This window comes from Paramisgurnus dabryanus, chromosome 11, assembly GCF_030506205.2.
Source record: "Paramisgurnus dabryanus chromosome 11, PD_genome_1.1, whole genome shotgun sequence".
NCBI classification, from domain to species: domain Eukaryota; kingdom Metazoa; phylum Chordata; class Actinopteri; order Cypriniformes; family Cobitidae; genus Paramisgurnus; species Paramisgurnus dabryanus.
In genome coordinates, this window is record NC_133347.1 from 28,394,591 (window position 1) to 28,415,985 (window position 21,395).

At 38.0% G+C, this 21,395-nt stretch overlaps 1 pseudogene; it reads right to left on the bottom strand.

Moving 5' to 3' along the window:
- Positions 1-1,149: 1,149 nt before the first annotated feature.
- On the bottom strand, positions 1,150-3,298 carry LOC135729940 (uncharacterized; annotated as a pseudogene).
- Positions 3,299-21,395: the final 18,097 nt, after the last annotated feature.

The following is a 21,395-nucleotide window of genomic DNA, read 5'->3' on the forward strand; positions in this document are numbered from 1 at the left end:
ATAACATTTAATAATAAAAACACGAGGGCTGACAAGGTGAATACAGAAACTCAGGAACATGAACACAGGAAACAGACAGGGTATCGAAGACAATGATCCAGCAGTGAGCAAACAGAAGACAGAGGTATATATACACACAGACTAAATGACAAACAGGTGTGATGAGGCAGGTAATTAATCAATGAATGTCCAGGTGATAACAATCGGAACAGAGACAAGACATGACACGGATTAACCGTGACATTACCCTCCCCTCTACGAGTGGCTACCAGACACTCACATAAAACACAACAAAAACAAAGTCTGGTAGCGAGAGTCCAAGGGAGGGGTGGAGGGCTTGGGGACCCTGGCGAAGCCGGCAGCCGCCGGGATGAGACCAACAGGACGGTTGGCCGGACTGCGCCAGGAGAACCGGAGCGATCGCTCCGAGAACCGAGGCAGACGAATTACCCCCCTCCTGGGAATCGTCGACGATCAGATGCCCCCGGAAATCATCTCCCATCCCCTCGCGGAAATGGAGACCCTCGGTAGCCACCCCGGGGAAATGATCGGGCGTGGTCCGTTCCGGATCCCCCTGCGAGCAGGATGGTGGTCCTCCGAGGGACCGTCGACGACGACTCAACCGTTGGGGGACCGCCTGGGCCGATCCTCCTCCCGCAGGCCCGCAGGAGCGAGCGATCGCTCACGGTGGTCCCCAAGAGACATCGGGGCTGATGGGGAATGAACCCCGATGTCACTACTCCCCCTCGACGAAACTCCTGGGGGAGCCACCCTCCGTGAACCTGCTGCGTCCAGTTTGGCTGGATCATTCTGTCACGACTGGGGTAGGAGAGACAGGACGCAAACGCAAGGTTCCAAATAAATAACATTTAATAATAAAAACACGAGGGCTGACAAGGTGAATACAGAAACTCAGGAACATGAACACAGGAAACAGACAGGGTATCGAAGACAATGATCCAGCAGTGAGCAAACAGAAGACAGAGGTATATATACACACAGACTAAATGACAAACAGGTGTGATGAGGCAGGTAATTAATCAATGAATGTCCAGGTGATAACAATCGGAACAGAGACAAGACATGACACGGATTAACCGTGACAGAAATGTGTCCTAGCATCTGTAAAAAACTGAACTAAAATGTGAACTAATGCTTAAAAATAATTTTTATGATTGCAACTCTCAACATTGACAATACAAATAGACGCTCTCCAGAGTGAAATTTTCTTTTGAAAAGACTTCTTTTTTGTCTGAATCTCTTTTCACACTGAAGACGTGTATGGATGCTCTCCAGGGTGATTTCTCATGTGGCTGTCAAGACTTGATTTGTGTCTGAAACTCTTCCCACACTGAAGACATGTGTATGGATGCTCCCCAGAGTGAATTCTCATGTGGCTGTCAAGACTTGATTTGTGTCTGAAACTCTTCCCACACTGAAGACATGTGTATGGAGGCTCTCCAGTGTGAATTCTCATGTGGACCTCACAACATCTTTTGTCTCTGAAACTCTTTCCACATTGAAGACATGTGTATGAACGCTCTCCAGTGTGAATTCTCATGTGGACCTCAAGACTAGTTTTCTGTGTAAAACTCTTCCCACACTGAAGACATGTGTATGGACGCTCTCCAGTGTGAATTCTCATGTGGACCTCAAGATGTTTCTTCTCTTTAAAACTCTTCCCACACTGAAGACATGTGTATGGATGCTCTCCTGTGTGAATTCTCATGTGGCTGTCAAGACTTGATTTGTGTCTGAAACTCTTCCCACACTGAAGACATGTGTATGGACGCTCTCCAGTGTGAATTCTCATGTGGACCTCAAGATGTTTCTTCTCTTTAAAACTCTTCCCACACTGAAGACATGTGTATGGACACTCTCCAGTGTGAATTCTCATGTGGACCTCAAGATGTTTCTTCTCTTTAAAACTCTTCCCACACTGAAGACATGTGTATGGACGCTCTCCAGTGTGAATTCTCATGTGGACCTCGAGATGTTTCTTCTTTTTAAAACTCTTCCCGCACTGAAGACATGTGTATGGACGCTCTCCAGTGTGAATTCTCATGTGGACCTCAAGATGTTTCTTCTCTTTAAAACTCTTCCCACACTGAAGACATGTGTATGGACGCTCTCCAGTGTGAATTCTCATGTGGACCTCAAGATGTTTCTTCTCTTTAAAACTCTTCCCACACTGAAGACATGTGTATGGACGCTCTCCAGAGTGAATTCTCATGTGGCTGTCAAGACTTGATTTGTGTCTGAAACTCTTCCCACACTGAAGGCATGTGTATGGACGCTCTCCAGTGTGAATTCTCATGTGGACCTCAAGATGTTTCTTCTCTTTAAAACTCTTCCCACACTGAAGACATGTGTATGGACGCTCTCCAGTGTGAATTCTCATGTGGACCTCAAGATGTTTCTTCTCTTTAAAACTCTTCCCACACTGAAGACATGTGTATGGACGCTCTCCAGAGTGAATTCTCATGTGGCTGTCAAGACTTGATTTGTGTCTGAAACTCTTCCCACACTGAAGGCATGTGTATGAACGCTCTCCAGTGTGAATTCTCATGTGGACCTCACGACATCTTTTGTCTCTGAAACTCTTTCCACACTGAAGGCATGTGTATGGATGCTCCCCAGTGTGAATTCTCATGTGGACCTCACGACATCTTTTGTCTCTGAAACTCTTTCCACACTGAAGACATGTGTATAGATGCTCTCCAGTGTGAATTCTCATGTGGACCTCACAACATCTTTTGTCTCTGAAACTCTTTCCACACTGAAGACATTTGTATGGACGCTCTCCAGTGTGAATTCTCATGTGGACCTCAAGACTTGTTTTGTGTCTGAAACTCTTCCCACACTGAAGACATGTGTATGGACGGTCTCCAGTGTGAATTCTCATGTGGACCTCACGACATCTTTTGTCTCTGAAACTCTTTCCACACTGAAAACATGTGTATGGACGCTCTCCAGTGTGAATTCTCATGTGGACCTCAAGACTTGTTTTGTGTCTGAAACTCTTCCCACACTGAAGACATGTGTATGGACGGTCTCCAGTGTGAATTCTCATGTGGACCTCACGACATCTTTTGTCTCTGAAACTCTTTCCACACTGAAGACATGTGTATGGACGGTCTCTAGTGTGAATTCTCATGTGGACCTCAAGACTTGTTTTGTGTCTGAAACTCTTCCCACACTGAAGACATGTGTATGGATGCTCTCCAGTGTGAGTTCTCATGTGGACCTCAAGATGTTTCTTCTGTTTAAAACTGTTTCCACACTGAGAACAGGTCATAGACTTGCCTGCTTCTGTTCTTTGTTTGCTTGTAGAAGATTCTTCTTCCATTATGAAGTTATTAGGTTTCTGATGAGTCTTCTCAACTTCATCCAGGTCTTTGAGCTACAGTTCTAAGTCTAAAATGAAGCAAAATAAGTGTTTATCTTTTGTCATATTTGATGTTTTATAAAAGCTTATTTCTGGCATTCTCACTTAAGACAATGAAATCATATCAAAATCTTAGAGTATACTTCTATAAAGAACAGAGCTTGTGAGCGGAGCTGTAGTAGCTGTTCAAGAGATCAGCTTTAGGTTTGCTTGTGGAGATACCCTTAAAGCAATAACATCCCCAGGTGGTGCTGATAACCAGGACTCAACCTCTCTGTCTTCCTCTCCCAAATTCCAGTTCACTAAAGGTCTTTTGAAACTATGTAATGTCATATTCATTCTATGTTGTGATGGTGCAAAGGTTTCATCTTCATGTTTGGTGTCGTTTTAAAGGTAATCGTGCAATGGTGAAAAAGGTCTAATTTCTATAATTCTAAGAGAAAGTGTACCAAAGTTTAGAACTTAAGACAGTCTGTACTCCTGCCAGGGGTGTCATATCATGAGAAGATCTAGATTACAGATGGTTAACAATGCCATTTGGTGCTCATTCAGGTCACAAGAACCGACCAACCAAATCCTGATTTGAGATTGTATTATTCTTTATCTCATTCTGTGTATATAAGGTGGCCTGGCAAGAGACTCGGGGAAGCATTCTTTAGCAAGAAAAAACACTTTGTGTGTGTGTATTCAAACATTATGGAGGCATTCTGTAACCAGAATCTCCCACACTTTGTGTGTATTAAAATGTAATGAAAGCATAGAAGTACTCTTTAACCAGTGTCTATTGCCAGGTAATATGACTTTGTTACTTTTGCAACTGTTGATCATTTTAAATAATTGGAATTGAATCATATTCTGTTCTGCATTCTTTAAATGATGTTTTAAGCTGGAACCTGCCTGGCATAATAAATTGTTACATTTGGCATATTCTAAATGGGTCAGTAATTCTTAATTCATACATTATATGTATTACTGAAATTAGATGTTGATGCTTACACTTAAGTTGTCTCAGTTAAAGTTAGACTGGAGAATGCCTTGGTTTAAGTTAGACTGGACCGTCCTCAACTTAGACTTGAATGGAGAAACCTCAACTTTAAACTAAATTGGAGAAACCTCTTCTTAAGGCTGAATAAGTATTAACTTAAATTAGACTGGATATCCTCAATTTAAGTTTATAGTAATATATCCGCATTCTATGTTTATAACCATGATAAATATAGCTATTGTTAAACTTTGATCAGCAGTATTAATATTTTATTATTTAATATTGGAGTCAGATTACGAAACAGAGATCGTTCTGTCAAAAGCTCCAAGAAAAGACAAAACACGCTGATACCTTCGCCCACGCCATTGGATACCGTCGTTGGGCCGATGGGTGGTTCCTTACAGAGCTGAGTGGTGAGAATTTCCGCTCCACACTTACGTTAGTGTTCACTAACCCTGCTCGTTGGGTTAAATGTTGGGTAATTTTGAAACAGAGCCAACTTAATAGATACATATAGACGGTTTCAGCAGTGACAACATAAACAAGCGGTTTTCATGGTCAAAACGTAACTTTCTATAAACTCGAATTGTAAAGATAGTGCCAATTAAAAAATTTAATTAAACAAAGTCGGAATGTTTCAGGCGCGACCACCGGATGTCAGTGTTCTTCTTTCCCAGAGAGAACCCCTCCCCCACACGGACTCGTCAGCTCAGCTGAACTCCTGCCACAGCAACAACACTACCTGACGCAGGAATTTACTATCACCTCAGGATTCATGATATATTGTCGACTTATCTTTGAATTATTTGAAGGAACAAATTTGTATCAGTGTTTTTAATCTATTAAACCATTTCTGAATGCAGAAGTATGCAAAATGATGGTTCACATAACATAACTGTTATAGAGGGTTTTCACCAACGTCACATTCTGGGCGGTAACCCGGATGCACGGCCATTGTGGAGGCACTCGGTGTAAAGAACTGAACGGAGTACAATGGGGTATTGTGCGCTTTGGATACTTTAAGTGAATGTAGACATGTCTAAACAACAGAAAACGCGTCCAAGATGCAAAGACATTTAGGGAAGGACTTGGACAACAAGCACGATATTTGAAGAAATTAAAATGTATAGGTGGTGCAGATCCCTATACGAGTTAGCTCCATCTTCTTGGATTCGTGACGACCCTGCGATTCTTCCTTCAGTTGCATCTCCCGATATAGTCAACTATCTGGTTTGCATGCCAAGCCCATATGTCAATGTCAGCTTTATTTATATAGCAAATTTAAAATAGCCAGTGTCTTACCAAAGTGCTTTACAGTAAAATAAAGCACACAGTAAAACAATAAAATCAATAATTGTTTTTAAAATTTACTATAAAATATATTATTATCATTACAATAGAAAATTAGTTATGAGCAATTAAGCAAACTGGCATTAAAGCATTGCAGCGCAAATTTTAGTTGTGTTTAAGTACATTTTGTGCATACACTAAAAGTATACTTTTAAAAGTACATGTTAAATACTCTTTAAACAAAGCACAACATGTAGAAGCATACTTGTTTTATACTTTATGTACTTCAGTCATATTTCTAATAAAATACTACTATTTTTTCCTGAGCTTTGCCAACTTCAAGCGCCTCCTCTGATAATTTCTTGCATTCCTTTCCCTGGTTTTTAATAACTATTGGAAGTCGATAATATTCCAAATGTTTTTCTCGATCTGTCATATAGGTACAACCTCAAACACGACAATAATTAACCATTTTCCTTGACGACGTTCAAAATATACTTCAGTGCCTGTGCTCTGTTGTGATGCGGAGTGCCTCCAATATGGCGACTTCCGCTCTATGACGCGTCGTGAAAACCCTCTATTAAACTCAAGTTCCGTTGACAACAATGACTAACGTTTCTATGCACAATTACATCTTCATCAGAGTCCTGGGAAAAGACGGGCAATGATGCCCTTATTAATAATCATTGAAAGGTGCGTAAAGGGGGTGTTACTTTACTTATCTAAACCCAGGTGTCACAGTTACAAGTAGATCAATAACGGGCAAATGTCCAGAAATGCACATACACAATATTCACACCACTATATATATATAGATCTTGCATGCGATATTTAAAACATTAAAATGTTAGAGAAAGCATGTTAAACTCAATTCTTCATTTAAACCAAAAGGTTCCAATGTGTTTAATGTTTGTATCCAATATGCTTCCCTACATAGGAGTTTTTAAAGAATATCTCAACCTCTAGATGGGGGTGTAATTTTTTCAATTCCCCAAAACTTCAGAGATCCTGGGGCCTCATTTATCAAGCGTTCGTACGCACAGAAGTGTGCGTAAAGTGTGCGTAGGAACAGTTTTACGCAAAGTGTGGAATTTATCAAATTGCACTTATACGTAGAAATGTGTGTAAATATACGCACACCTCGGAGTATGCGCAGAGCATCTAGTGGTAGAATAGCGATACTACACAGGACCGTCCATCCCCAGCGTTAAAAGAACACTTTGCCTATTTATTATCCACCCCAAGGTGTTAAAATGATTACTGTTAATAAAGTAACTGCAAATCAGTATTGAAGTTAATTAATGAAATAAGTGTCTAACCCTATATAAGAAAGCTCCGTCAAATGCTTGACACAGTGGCTGATCTTGCATTATTGGAAGACTTGGCAAATCATCCATTCCGCCGGGAGCGCGTTTTCAGAGATCGCGCCGATGATGCTGGTTATGCGGCTGTCCAAGGAAAGTTCTGTCATTGTCTGTCCTCCTACAGATTTCACGTCGGTGTGCTGTGACGTGTTTTTTTTTTTTTATGGCTGATAATTTAATGTCAAACCACTTTTTTATTTCTAGAAGTGTTCTCATACCCAACGGAATTAAACTCACTGGTAATGTTCCCATGCAGATTTGTTTTCTTTTGTTAGTCATTCCTCCCGTACTAAGTGAACCAAACAGATGTGTTATTAACCTCATCCACCAGTAACTCAATTTCTGTGTCTGTAAAGTTCCTCTTTTACGCTCTCTTTGCCATTATTGCGATGAGGGAAAAAGTAACGGGAGGTGTTGTCACCATATACGGTTCATTGGAGGCGTTTCGGAATGCAAATGACCATGAACGTGCACGAGCATGGTGCTTAAGAACAAGTGGGATTTATCATCAAGGATTACTTACTGATGTGCGTACGAACCCCGTGCGCACGTTTGATAAATCCCGATTTTTTTGTACTTAGGCACATTCTAAATTTCATTCGTAGGTACAAATATAGAACATTTTCTACGCACTGTTGATAAATGAGGCCCCAGGTGAACCATGATTTGCCTGCATATAATGTCTTGCCATGATGTATGTTAAGTTCTGGGTACGAATTGCTGTTTTATGTTCAGCTATCCTAAGTTTAACCCTAATAAGACCCTTGGGGTCAATTCTACCCCAAGCCACTTTTCTTTAATTTAAAAACATGGTTCCCTTTATCTCAGTGAAATAAGATTTTGTGACTTTTGCAGATTATCTGTCGATTCGGTCGTTCTAAAGAGGCGTAAAAAAATTTACTTAATTAGTCCCTTTGGGGGTAAAAATTACCCCAATTGAAATGAATGGGAAATGCAAAAAAAATTAAATACTTTTTTTATTTGTCAAAAAAAAATCAATGCATCCAGAATAAATCTGAAAAGGTAGGCCTGGTACTAGAGCACAAATGTTACATAGAAAATAAATGCTCAATCACACACACAAACAGACACACACACACACACACACACACACACACACACACACACACACACACACAGTCAGGCATAAATGGTTTATAGACGCAATGCATTTTATACTTTCCAACCTGTTATATTCTATTCCCCTAACCTACCCCAATCCCTAACCCCAATGTCACAAAAACCTGTTGCCAGTCTTTAATCTATGAAAAACCCATAAACCATGGTAATAGCATAGTTAACATGTCATTATACACTATTCATGTCCCCGTAAACAACATTTGCAAACCCCCCCACACACACACACACATAGACACACAGACACACACACACACGCACGCACGCACGCACACACACACACACACACACACACACTTACAATCAGTCAAATGTCTGCCGCATTTTGTAAAAACAGACAATTTCAATTTCAAAATGCATCAAAAACTACAAAAAATTCTACTATTTGAAATAATTTTTATTTTTAATGACCTTTCTAATGTTTATATTAACATAAATTCACAAAATGTATAAATAAAGTAGTGATGTTGAGCAGTTGGCCACATTCAGTGAAATGAATGGGTCTCTATGGGCCTCTGCTGGTCGAAGTGATTTATTTCCTAAACTGTAACCATAAAACTCTTTTTTTTCTAAACACCAAATGGCCGAATTCAACACATAAAATCCAGATCAATATCTAAAAAAATTTAAATCAAATTTATATCATAATATGTTTTCAGGCAAGCTAATGGTGTAGTTGAGGAATTGAGTGGTAAACGGCTATAAAAGTACTTCATATCTCCCAAAACACAGCATTAATGTATAGATGGGAAGTAAATGAAAAAAATGATATATTATTTGTATCATTAAACATGTATATATTTTTTGTAATCACTTTTTTAATCTCTGGGGTCATTTTTACCCCCAAGGAACTATAACGTATACAGGAAAATAGGGGCTTATGAGGGTTGACGTTTTGTTTGGGCTGTGTAGACCAGTCCACAGGGACATTTTAGAAGGTATACTACATGTGTGCTATTGCAATTGATAAATGAAGTAATGGAATATTTCTTAACCGTGCGTGGATGTAGGAAGTCTTTCGCATTGGTCGAATTAGAACATTGTGCACAATTACCACATTGGTAGAAACCCAGAGCCAAGTTGCCACAATTGGAATCGTCATATCTAAGTGGACTAAACGGTCACGAATTTTGCGAGCGTATCTACTTATAAATCTGGGTGGTTCAGCACAAATATCTTTGAAAGTCGGGTCACTATTAAGAACATGCCAATATTTACGGATAATATTTTTTTATTCTTCCTGCTGCTGGAGTGTAGCTATTAGAAAAAAAATATTTAGATGTTGTGTGTGACAATATTTAAAGTTTTTTCTTTAACAATGAGGGGCGGTCTGCATTTAGAGCCCTATCCCATGCTTTAGTAATGTCAGATTTATCATAACCGCGTTGTTCAAAACGACATGCTAGATTGGCTGCTTTTGACATAAATTAATAGTACTACAGTTTCTTCTAACTCGCAAGAACTGACCGACTGGTATATTACGGATCAGGTGAGGCAAGTGGTTACTGTCTGCTCTTAAAGTGACACCATGTAATTTTTCAACCTTCATAATACATTTTCAAGACCCTTGTGATAGTACATCGACTTTAAATAGGTTGAATGACATGTCTACCATAGCCTGACGGGGTCTGTATCACTTTTACTCGTATTTTAAAACTTAGGGTTTCTGGTAGTAACCAGAGCACAAAAAAAAACTACAAAATTCGACTGCTTTACGGCATACGTCACTTCCTCCACACAATTTGTTTTTAACGTGAATTTTGCTGGAGGCTACTTAAGGAGTGTAGAGAGCAGTTTCTAATATGTGACTCTGTGGCACAGTCTTTAGTGTCACGGACCTATGACACGGGCGACCCGGGTTCGATTCCCCTTTAAGGCAATTTTTTATATAAACTGTTGATTCATACATAAATGCGATGTTCTTTATAAATTACGGCGATTATATTGCATATAGTTCCCTGTATTCAGATGCTGTGTTCACGTATTTACCTTTCTTTTTACTGTGTCTATGATATTTACATTACAATCCAGGATGCTATAGCACTCAAACTTGCTCACAGTGTAAAACCAAACCCTATTCATTCACCAATCAGATCCGAGCGTTTCTCTCTTCTCTCTTCCTCATTTGCTGCGTTCCGCTGTCACTCGCGTGACGTATTACAAAGCGGCAGACCTAAACGCATCGGTTTACTTGGATTTGGAGCGATTTTCACACAAAAAAGAGGAATAACGAGCGCCATTGCGGAAAATCCTGGTGGCGAGGGAGAGAGAGAGGATGCAACAATATTTGTTTGGAAAAAGGCAAGGAAATACGTCTGGTCGTTTCTGAATTGGAAGGCTGCAGCCTCCGGAGGTCAAATATGCAGGCTGCACACGTCGTCAAGCCTGGGTTATTAAGGTAAACTGAGCATTACATTCGCAGGTCATAAGCATACTGCAACAATTTACGATTAACTAAGTATAATAGTCAACTTTGTAATTGTTAATATTGTGAAATAAGACAGTCTTGATGACGTATTAGAAATACGACATCCGGAGGCTGCAACCTTCAGATTGAGAAATGGCTTCTGCCACGACGAGTTCCTCATCAGAAAGTTGTAACATGACTGCGTTTCTCCCTGTTGTCTCAAAATGTTGATCATTTAGCATTTTAAATGTTTAGTTTTTAGTTTAGTTTTAAGGTTGGCCAGTTCCTTTCCTTTGCGACAGTGCTGCGGCGCTTGTGGGCTCTAGGGGCGCTAGAAGTGAAAAATACGTGTCTAGCACCCCCTAGTGGCCAAAAGTTTCATGGTGTCCCTTTAACAGGGTGTTCCTGCTCAAAGGTTTACAATAGATAGTGGATTTTAAGATATTATTTACATTCTTAGAAATAGTCAAATCTAAAAAAATCAGTCCCCTGTAGTTGTAAATAGAATTTGTAGTACTATTTAAAAAAAATATTAGATAAAATAATCTCGACAGGATTTGCAAGAAACTCCGAAGGGGGCAGGACATCATTAGGGCGTTTGGTAAGATAATACGATATGACTTGTAGGCCTATGTGGTGCGGTATACATGTATAAAGACTTTGCTCATCCAACGATACAAGAAAATCATTGCTTTCACATTTCAAGTTGTTAATCAAATTTAAAACATCAGCTGTATCTCCAAGGTATGATGGTAGACTGTGAACATATTGTCTTAGGAAAAAATTTACAAATGAGAAAGAGGCTCAGTAAGACTTCCGAGTGCAGTGTAGTATGTCATTGAATTGAGTGACGTAGGAGGTGGTGCCCTATCACATCCTAATTCAAGGTCTTTTTTTGGATCGAGGCTGCAAACACGTAAGACAAAGACGGGACGAGGTTCAAGGGGGAAGAAGAAGAGAAGCCCCCCCACCTACGCGCTGGTCCCTGCGGAACCACAAGCGGAGACTGCATTTAACATTTCGGACTCGATCCTTATGGACACAGAAAAAGCTGTACTTCACAAAGGACTCTCTTTTGCTTTGTCCAATCACATTGACTCTTTCTCTCTTAAAGTGGACTCCATCTTAAAAATTTATTTTCTAGGTCTAACGTCATATCTAACAGTAATACTGTCTGTAGGAATTATGATTCTTACACTAATGAGACTCCCAGAGAAGTGACCCCTTTGATGATCCTCCTTTACGTCCCATATCCAGTATAGGAAGTCTTACTGAGCCTCATTTATAGAACTTTAGAAGGTATTGTATTCTACCGGTTTAGAAATCCAGTCTAAAACATCTATCGTTATTATGAGGAAGAAACGTGTACGTTTTATATAAATAATTGTTTCACGAGTTCGCACTTACAAATAATTCAGAACAGGGTAATTAATATGCGTATTTGGTGTGCTGTCTGAGGAGAGGGCTCCGAGCTCGTTGATGGCCCGAACGTTGTTAATAAAATTTGTTGTAAAAGTTGAAATCAAACTGATGCTTTTAATCACATCACATGTAAAGATTATGAAACTTTAGCCTTGATGTTACAAATAGGATCGCATATGGTGAACTCTCATGTGGTCTGTCTAAGTTACAGACATTTTTGTCTTTTTTAATGTTTTTATTTCTGAGAAACGATGCCCACTTAAGTCACAGTTCTGGCTTTTCTTCCACAGACCCTGTAGATACGGATGGATAATTTTGTCATGGGAAAGCTAAAACAGTGGAACTCGTAGGTTCTGATACCAGAGTTTAGAGAATTGTTTCTAAACACAATATAAATGTTAGAAATGTATTGCTGAAACACGTAACAACTTGCGTGCACCCCTAACACAATTACAAGAATCCAATCAGGATCTAGTGGTTTTTGAAAGTGTAATTTGTATCTTGGGTTTCCCTCTGCGTTGGTCTGGATCACTTATATCTTTCCTCTCCTCATTAACATTTTTTTTCCAAACTGTGTCACAGTGAATTTACATTACAGCTTGAGTAATTTTTACATAAATGATTCTTGTTTTTATTTGAAAATAGTTTCACTCAGCATCTTTGTTTGGTAGGTAGGATCAGATCTGACAAAATCAGTACATAAGCTATCCGTGTGTCTCAATTCGTTCCCTAGCTCCCGAGGTCGTGAATGAGTATATCGTGTACACAGGTTCGGGCACTGGTAAGGACCCTAGCTCACTTCACATTGGGACAATGTTCACTTATTTTTCTGTCACGTGGCTGCTTAAGCGCGTTGTGATTATTCACAGCTGTTACTCATCAACAACCGGCAAAACCAACACCTCTCTTACTTAATTTTAAAAAACAGTACATTGTGGAAAATGCTGTCATTATTCTCTTACATATCTGTGCATAAAATTGGAGGCATATAATTACATTTTAAATGTAATAAATATATTTACAATTTTAAATAAATATTATTATTTTAAATATTGAGTAGATTGTGGTCCCTTACTGTGTAGCAATGTGTGTTTATATTTACAACTAAAACAAACGTTTGTCTTTATAAAAGTTCTGTTACATTTCATAAAGTTTATTGAGTTGGATCACGTGATATTCGGGTGGCGAGCGTCAGAAAAGGTCACGTGATTTCCGGTTAGGGAACATAGGGAACATCGATGCTCACTGGTTTTTGTGTTGCATTGTGGGAATTTTTAGGGAACGAACGTTCCAGTGCACTGAACGGATTTTGCGATTGAGACAGACCTTAAAATGGCCGACTCCCTGATCAGTGCCCTGACTACTGAACAAGGGAGCTGATTGAGACACACGGTATTACATTTACTAAATTCTTTAATTGTAGAAAATTGTAGTTAAAATACATAAAACACTAACTGCTAGCTAGCACAGTGTATGATGTGATTCTTGGTGGCTGAATATCAAAGACTTCTGTACATGCATTACCAAATACAAAAATGAATACAGAACAAAAATTTTAACAGTGGTGTGGTAACTTAAGCAATATAAGGACTGAGTCAAGCACTAAAACTGTACTTTGTATTTATTTGATACTAGATAACAGAGTAAAGTAACAGAGCATCTCAAAGACATGTTATCACTTTCTCTATGTTGTTTACATGACCCCCCCGCCATGGACCACATGATGCAGGAGGTCCACGGCGCCTCTTGTGGTGTGGAGTGGAACTGCCGCTAACTATAACAAATATATCAGGATACCACAAGTGTCAACAAATAGTCTGTGCAATTAATTGTTATTTTTTTATTTAGGACAATTACAGAAACAAGATAATTAAGGTAAAGCAATTATTGTGGGACATTATTTGAGACGTGTAGCCTATTGCAACACTTACTTAATAAAAGGGTAAATAAAATACGTTGTGATTGGTCCGCTAAATATTCCGCTCTACTGTTCAAGCGCTCCACTCAGTCGCGCACCGCCCAAGCAAGCGCTCCGTTAACTTTCCGCTCACACTCGCAAATAAACCAATTCCCGCTCAGATCCCGCGCCGACATAAAAAAATTTAGTAAGCCTAATTGTTTTCTGTATTGACGTTCTTGGATAATTGCATTTAATTAAAGTATTAGCTGATAAATCGCAGTTATGTACAGTTGTGTGTTTGCTATTAGACCTAGTTTAACTGATACAGAGCTCCGGATATAATTCAAATTAACAATTTGTTTCCACAACATCAACATGTTTTACTAATTCACAATTGTAAGTAATAATAAATGTAATAAGTAATTACGAAATATTAAAATAATTCATTCCCCTATACCAAACTATACCATTATATAAATATATTATTTGAAAAAACTAAAATAAATTGAAGAACAATGTCTTAACAAGAAGGTTTTTTAAGTGCAAATTTACAGTGCATCAGTAAATACAGAACACAGCTGTGTCTTAAAGAAATTAAAATTATGAACCTGTAAATGTACAAAACGAATGCAATACAGAAGGCCATGAGTATTTACCGTAAAACTTCAAATAATAGCCTAGTCCCAAATAGACGCCTGTCTCTTTTAGACGCCTGGTGTGACAACAGGTTTGGGTAAATAAACGCCTGTCTCAAATAAAGGCCTGGTCTGTTTTTTAGTTTCGGGTTGTATTTAATCTTCTAAAACCCATCAAATCGTCTGTTTAAGCCAGTTCTATGGTGCAGATTGCACACGCTAAAGTTTTGATTACCGGTAGATGTCACGTGACAGACGCAGTAGTTCGGTTACTCATCACTATGACAACACAACAAGGTTCGTCGTCAGGATTGCAGCGATGATGACAGTAGCACAGTGGCAATCGGGAGAGTCGGGTGGGCCGGTAGTGGGCCGGTAGTGTTTTGAGGCCGCTATTAATAGCCCGCCACACATTGTATTTCTCACGCGGAAACACTATTGTTGTATACTGCAGTGCCCAAAATGTATCTGGCCGCACTGCTCTCTCTATCAAGCCCGTCTCCCCAATCCAAAAAAAAGAAAGAGGCAACACAAGAGCCAATCAGAAAATAGCACTGTTGTATCTGGGTAAGATTTCACGCAACAACCAATAAAAAAGCATATCCTCGTATGCTTTATTTATGCTGCCAATAATTTAATACTGTTATTCTTACACAAACTAATTTGTTAAACACATTCATATTATAAATAAAACGTAATATGTGGTAACCTCCTGCTGTCATGCTGGAACAATTATTTTAAAAGCCTGTCTCTTATAGACGCCTGTCTCTTTTAGACGCCTGGTGTGACAATAGGTTTGGGAAAATAAAAGCCCGGGCTATTATTTGAAGTTTTACGGTATTTATGGCATTTTCAATAGTATATTAGTAGATAAATTAACGTGTATCTATATAGTATGAAAACGAATAAATCATTATTTTGGCTAAATTAATCTGTATAGATCATTTTAGTCAGACTGATTTGTCATAATTTCAGAACAAGCTTAAATGCTATCTAAAACAACTTACATTGTATCCCGAGTATAACTTGGTCGAAAAAATGTAGAAATATAGCCTATGCGAGAACAAATTACAGAACAAAAATGTTTAGCTCACGCGGACCGAACGAAAAGCCGTTAATTAAGCGGACTCTCTGTAAAATAGAGGACGTGCTGAATCAGTCGAGTCTGCAGATTATCATCAAAGTTTATAATGTTCCACGCAGATACTGCTGATGAAAAAAAAATAATATCTAAATGTCCAGGGAAGAGTCAAGTGTTCATTCAGTTAATACTAAAGGCACCGGCGTCTTTGGCTGAAGCGGAGAATAAAGGTTTTTATTTTAAGTGGTTTTAATGCTGGTAAGCAAGCAGTTATATTATGGCGCTTTGTATTTGTGTTGATCAGTTAGATTAAAGTAATTTTAATCTTTAAAACTGCATCTAGATGCAGACGACGCTACAGTTATTCTGTCATCTAATTTCTTTCATTTCTATATAAGGCTGGCGACTTCATTAAAACAATATTTGAACTCCATAACTTATTGCTAGCTGTTTTTACAGATTCTCGAACTAGCAAATTACCAAAGGGCATTCTGGGATGAGCGAGCGGTCCTGAGCGTATTGAGCGAGCGGAGATTTCGGAAATGCGCTCTGCTGGAAAATTACCACACTGCTCAACGCTCCACTCCCGCTCCGCACCGCTCACATGCTCTGGTCCGAATACCTCTGACGTCAGCCGGAAATGTGATGCTCCTTACCATGTTTGAAAGATTCGCTCACACTGCAATGCTAAAAAGAGTAATGTTAACAGAAGTAAACTGTTGCTTACAATCTGTGTGTTTGTTGTGGTCCAAGAAAAGAGATTTACGTTGGAGATGATTACTCGTGTCATCGTTTACTTTGGGATTTGAACCTTTTGCATATCGTTAACATGTACTAATACACACTTACACACCAAAGGACATGTAAAAACGTGAATCGGACAATAGGTGCTCTTTAACCGAAAGCGCTTACTGTCTCTTTTGGTAAGAGAGTGAGAAGCAGTAGATAATTTGCATTTAAAGGTACACACATGAAAACAGCTCGTTTTTGCTCCCACCCAAATATAGGGTCATTTTGGACATGCTATAATAAATGATCTGTGAGGTATTTTGAGCTGAAAATTCACAGATACATTCTGGACACATCTGAGACTTATATCACATCTTGTTAAAATGGGCATAATATGTTCCCTTTTAGTGCAGTGATGAATCTGTGTTTTCCATTATTTCAAAATCTAATCTGTCCTGCCACCGTTTTGTAACAAACCTATAAGAACACTAAAGTTGTGTTTGCGCCAATGCTTCTGCCATTTATCAAACCGCATGATTTTATTATATACCTAGTTTGTTTAGAATAATTATTAATAACAATTAATATTTTCATATAGAGCTTAAATAAGTGTTTCTTAGTCATTTCAATTTTTTACTGCAATTTTAAAGACTGCAGTTTGAGATAAATATTTGAGTAGCCTATTGTGTAGTTTACATACTAAAATAATATTACATTACATTATTTTAAAGCCCAATTCCTTTTCTTTGAACATTCTTCATTAAAAACATATTCAGTTATTTGTAATATAATGTGTATTAGTCTAAACAGTGGATATCTGTAGCAGTGTACTCACCTGGAAACTGAAGATACTTTGGATAGCAGAAGTTGTTCTCAGTTTTTATGTGCAGACATAAGATTTTTGAAAAGATTCAATTTTTTGCACTTATTTAGTGTTGCGAAAGAGTCCAAATGAATATGAAGGTGAGTCTGTTTGAGTTTGTCTGAAGTGAGATATGTGACTTGTCTCTGCCTCCCTATAGCCTGCTGACCTTGACTACATGAAACATTGTTTCCACACTGTAACATTTTCCTGTCTTAAATTTCAAGCACAAACAAATTGGCTTTACAAGGACCAAATTCAACTTGCTATATTTTTTAATTCTGCATTATTTAATTTAACAAAAAAAAACTCGATCTTTTCCCTTTTTCTATCACATCGAAAAGGCATTTATAAAATAAATTGTTTAAATGAAATAATGCAGAATTTAAAAAATAGCAAGTTGAAATTACTTGTAAAGCCACTTTGTTTGCACTTGAAATGTAAGACAATTTCAAACTTCAGTTTATACTTATTATAACACAGAAAACATATAAAATAATTCAGCAGTGTTTTATGTAATTTCAAAGTGTTAATGTAAAATAATACCAAACTTTGTATGTACATCTCTGCATGTGGGTATGGGAAGCTTTTGAATTTGGGTAGGTCAAATTCAGGCGGAAATCCTCAAAATAGCCCCTGTGCTTAAGATTAAGTACTCAACAACCAATAATCTTGTTCATTTTACAAAAGAAGTTTAAGTAAACTTAACAAACATTAATAGAGTAAACAAACAACAATTGAGTTAATTCTACTTGAAAATTTTAATTAATAATTACATTTTTGAGTGTATGTTTGAGTCAGAATGTCAGTCATCTCTCAGATAGTACAACACAGGTTGCTTTAAAGAAACTCAGATGTCCAAAAAATGGACAGCTTACAATGCAAATATGTCTGTCTGTCTGTCTGTCTAACTACTGATAAATTCATAAAGTAAATAAATAAATAAATATGTAGGATTCGGAACATGTCAGTCTAAAAATTATGGGAGTCAGTCAGTTGCTAATAGTCTACATAACATAAAAAGTATTTGTTTGTACAGTTTATTTTTACATGCAATCTACAGGAAGCAATTAAATGGTGTTTAATATAACTTATTTATATTTATATAATATTTACCAATGGAAATGTTCAAATATTACACTTGAAAAACACTTTAGGGTTAAAATGTTTTATTTTAAATGAAACATTTGAACAATTACACCTTCTTGAGCCAATAATGTGGCATTATTTGTTTTTAATTAATTATTAAGAAATCCAAGCACCACAAAAGTGCCCATCCCCAAAGGTATAAAGGGAAAGGGCGTTATTTTGAGGTCAAAAACAGGTTTTCTACAATTTAAAATCTAATAATGTATATATTACTATCAAATATGATGTAAAAGGCAATAAACAAAAATAAATGATGAATAAACTTCATAAAATTGGAGTTGAGTCACTAGTGTTACCATTTAACAAAATTGTCTTATTTTAAAATCAAAATCAAACTGATGACATCACTTGACCACCTTCTTCCCATTTCCAAAAGGTTGATGAAGAAAGGCCCATAAATCCAAGTTCATCTTTTCGGTTAATAAAATATTGTCTCATTTATCTCATGATTTCATATGAAGCTTAGTTGAAGTCATGACCTACTTTATTGCCAGGGAATTGTAAAAAAAACAACAACTATAAAACAAATGCATTAATTTAGTGAGTATACCCTGATTGACAACATGTGTTTGCAACAACCATTTTGTAAAAAGCATTTTTTCATAAAAATTGTCACTGGTGTTACCTTACATGGTAACACCAATAAAGATCAGTGAGTCCCATTTTAGACTTTATTTAAAGTTGTTTAATTTAGTTATTTTGCATAAAATGGCACTTAGATTTCGTGATTCTAACTTTTCTTTATCATTGTTCATTCTCCTTTGAAATTAAGAACAGTTTAGTCTCATCTCCTTAATTATAGTTAAGACTATATATATAAGACTAACCAACTCAGACACGCACGCACGCACACACACACACACACACACACACACACACACACACACACACACACACACACACACACACACACACACACACACACACACACACACACACACACACACACACACACACACACACACACACACACACACACACACACACTTTATTATAGCAATGCCAGTTCTTAATCTTTATGTCCTTGGACAGCAGGGGAGGCTCACTGACAAAGGAAAAACATGCAAATTCCACAAAGAGATACTTTCAGTCTTAGACAGGACTCACTTTAGGTTTAAAGTGATAGTTCACCCAAAAAGGAAAATTCTGTCATCATTTACTAACCCTCATGTTGTAACAAACCTGTATGAATTTCTTTGTTTTGATGAACACAAAGGAAGATATTTTGAGAAATGTTTGTAACCAAACCGTTTGTGGACCCCATTTACTTCCATAGTATTCTTTATTCCTACTATGGATGTGAATGGGGTCCACGAAGGGTTTGGTTACAAACATTTCTCAAAATATCTTCCTTTGTGTTCATCAAAACAAAGACATTTATGCGAGTTTGTAACAACATGAGAATGAGTGAATAATGACAAAATTAGAATTCTAATTTTTTGGTGAACTATCCCTAAGCTCTTATTACATTTTTTTACGATTGCTTACACTTTTCATGTCACACGATTTTTGAAACCTCTCACTCAAAGTGCAAAACTACATGCCAAATCTTCAAAACCATAAGCTATTTCTTAGCTTTTGACTCAGTTTTCAATTGCATAAAACACTTTTTTCAAAACACTACACACAATTCTCTACCTAAAACACAAAGATCTATGAGGAAGTCACTTGCTTTCCTTTCCCAAACACAACCAATCAAAATGCTACACTCATTCACCAGGTCACACAGACACACTCCTCACATGTGCAAACACTAAATGCTTAACTGATCTCTAACCAATCACTGCTTTACTTTACAGTAGTATAGATAGACCTATAAATAGGTCAAAGGTCAGATTACCTGTTTTGGCAATCTACACCCCACCCCCTGCCAATTCCTGGACCGGGACACCACACACAATTTACTGTATTCTACTGTAAAGAATATACTTTTGGTTTACATGTTTACAGTTTTGTTGTATGCTAATGTATACAACAGTAATATTTGGACTTATAAATATTTTCTGTTTCTACATTGCATTGGCATTTTCGGTGTACTTGTTACCCCTCTCATCAGATTACTTTAACTGTAGAACATCGTATTGAAATGTAGATAAAAGCCTATGAAAGACCAAAGACCTTTCGATTTAGAACAGCAGTGTTTACATGGTATATCCAAAAATGTATTATTGTAAAATAAGTGTTTGCCATTTGATGCAAATGCTTCATTCTGACATGTGTTTATGGCATTTTGAATGCACTGTTGCATTTTTAAGGAGATGTGAGCTACTTTGCATTTTGTGTGTGCAGTTTTGAGAATTGTGTGTAGAGTTTTGAAAAAAGGAGACTTAGTTTTGAAAACGTGTGTAAGCAATTGGTAAAAACTGTATTAATGTTGTTTTGTTGTAAATTATACTTTTGTGTCACATTCAGGTGATCAGTGTTTATTGACAATACATTTTAATGTATTCCTCTGCACAGTATTGACAATGCATGTCAACTGACATATAGTCATGAGCTGTTTATTGCTATATATATACTGGAATGAGAACATGTTGTCGTCAATATCCAGGGCAATAAAATATATTGTGCTGAGTCGACAGCTCGCTGCCCGTCAGCGGCCATTGGACACAACATGTGTGAGCCTAAGCAGAGCCAACACAGATTCAGAAGGGGTGAAGGGGTGCGGTGTATGCTGCGGCCCTGCCACTGATCATATGAAGAGAAAAAATGCAGCCTGGGTCACAGGCTCAAGTATAACTCACTGTATACAACGAAACAGCTCACGTAGTGACGTGGCCGAAATGCGCCACCTGCGCCCACAGCGGGAGATGTCATGTGGTAGAGCCTGAGGAGAGCATGTGTTATGCTAGGCCAGGTGCTGTGCTTAGTAGCTGAAATGTGTGAGAATCAGCCAAAGGCAGCGCACTGTATCACACAAGGTAGACACCAAAAAAACTAACGCTAGGGCTGGCGTACCTTGGAAGCACTCAGTCTGGCAGCACTCCCACCAGCTGGCGGCAGTGGTGGTTTGCTTCCGAGAATGCAGTATTCGACATTCCTCAGG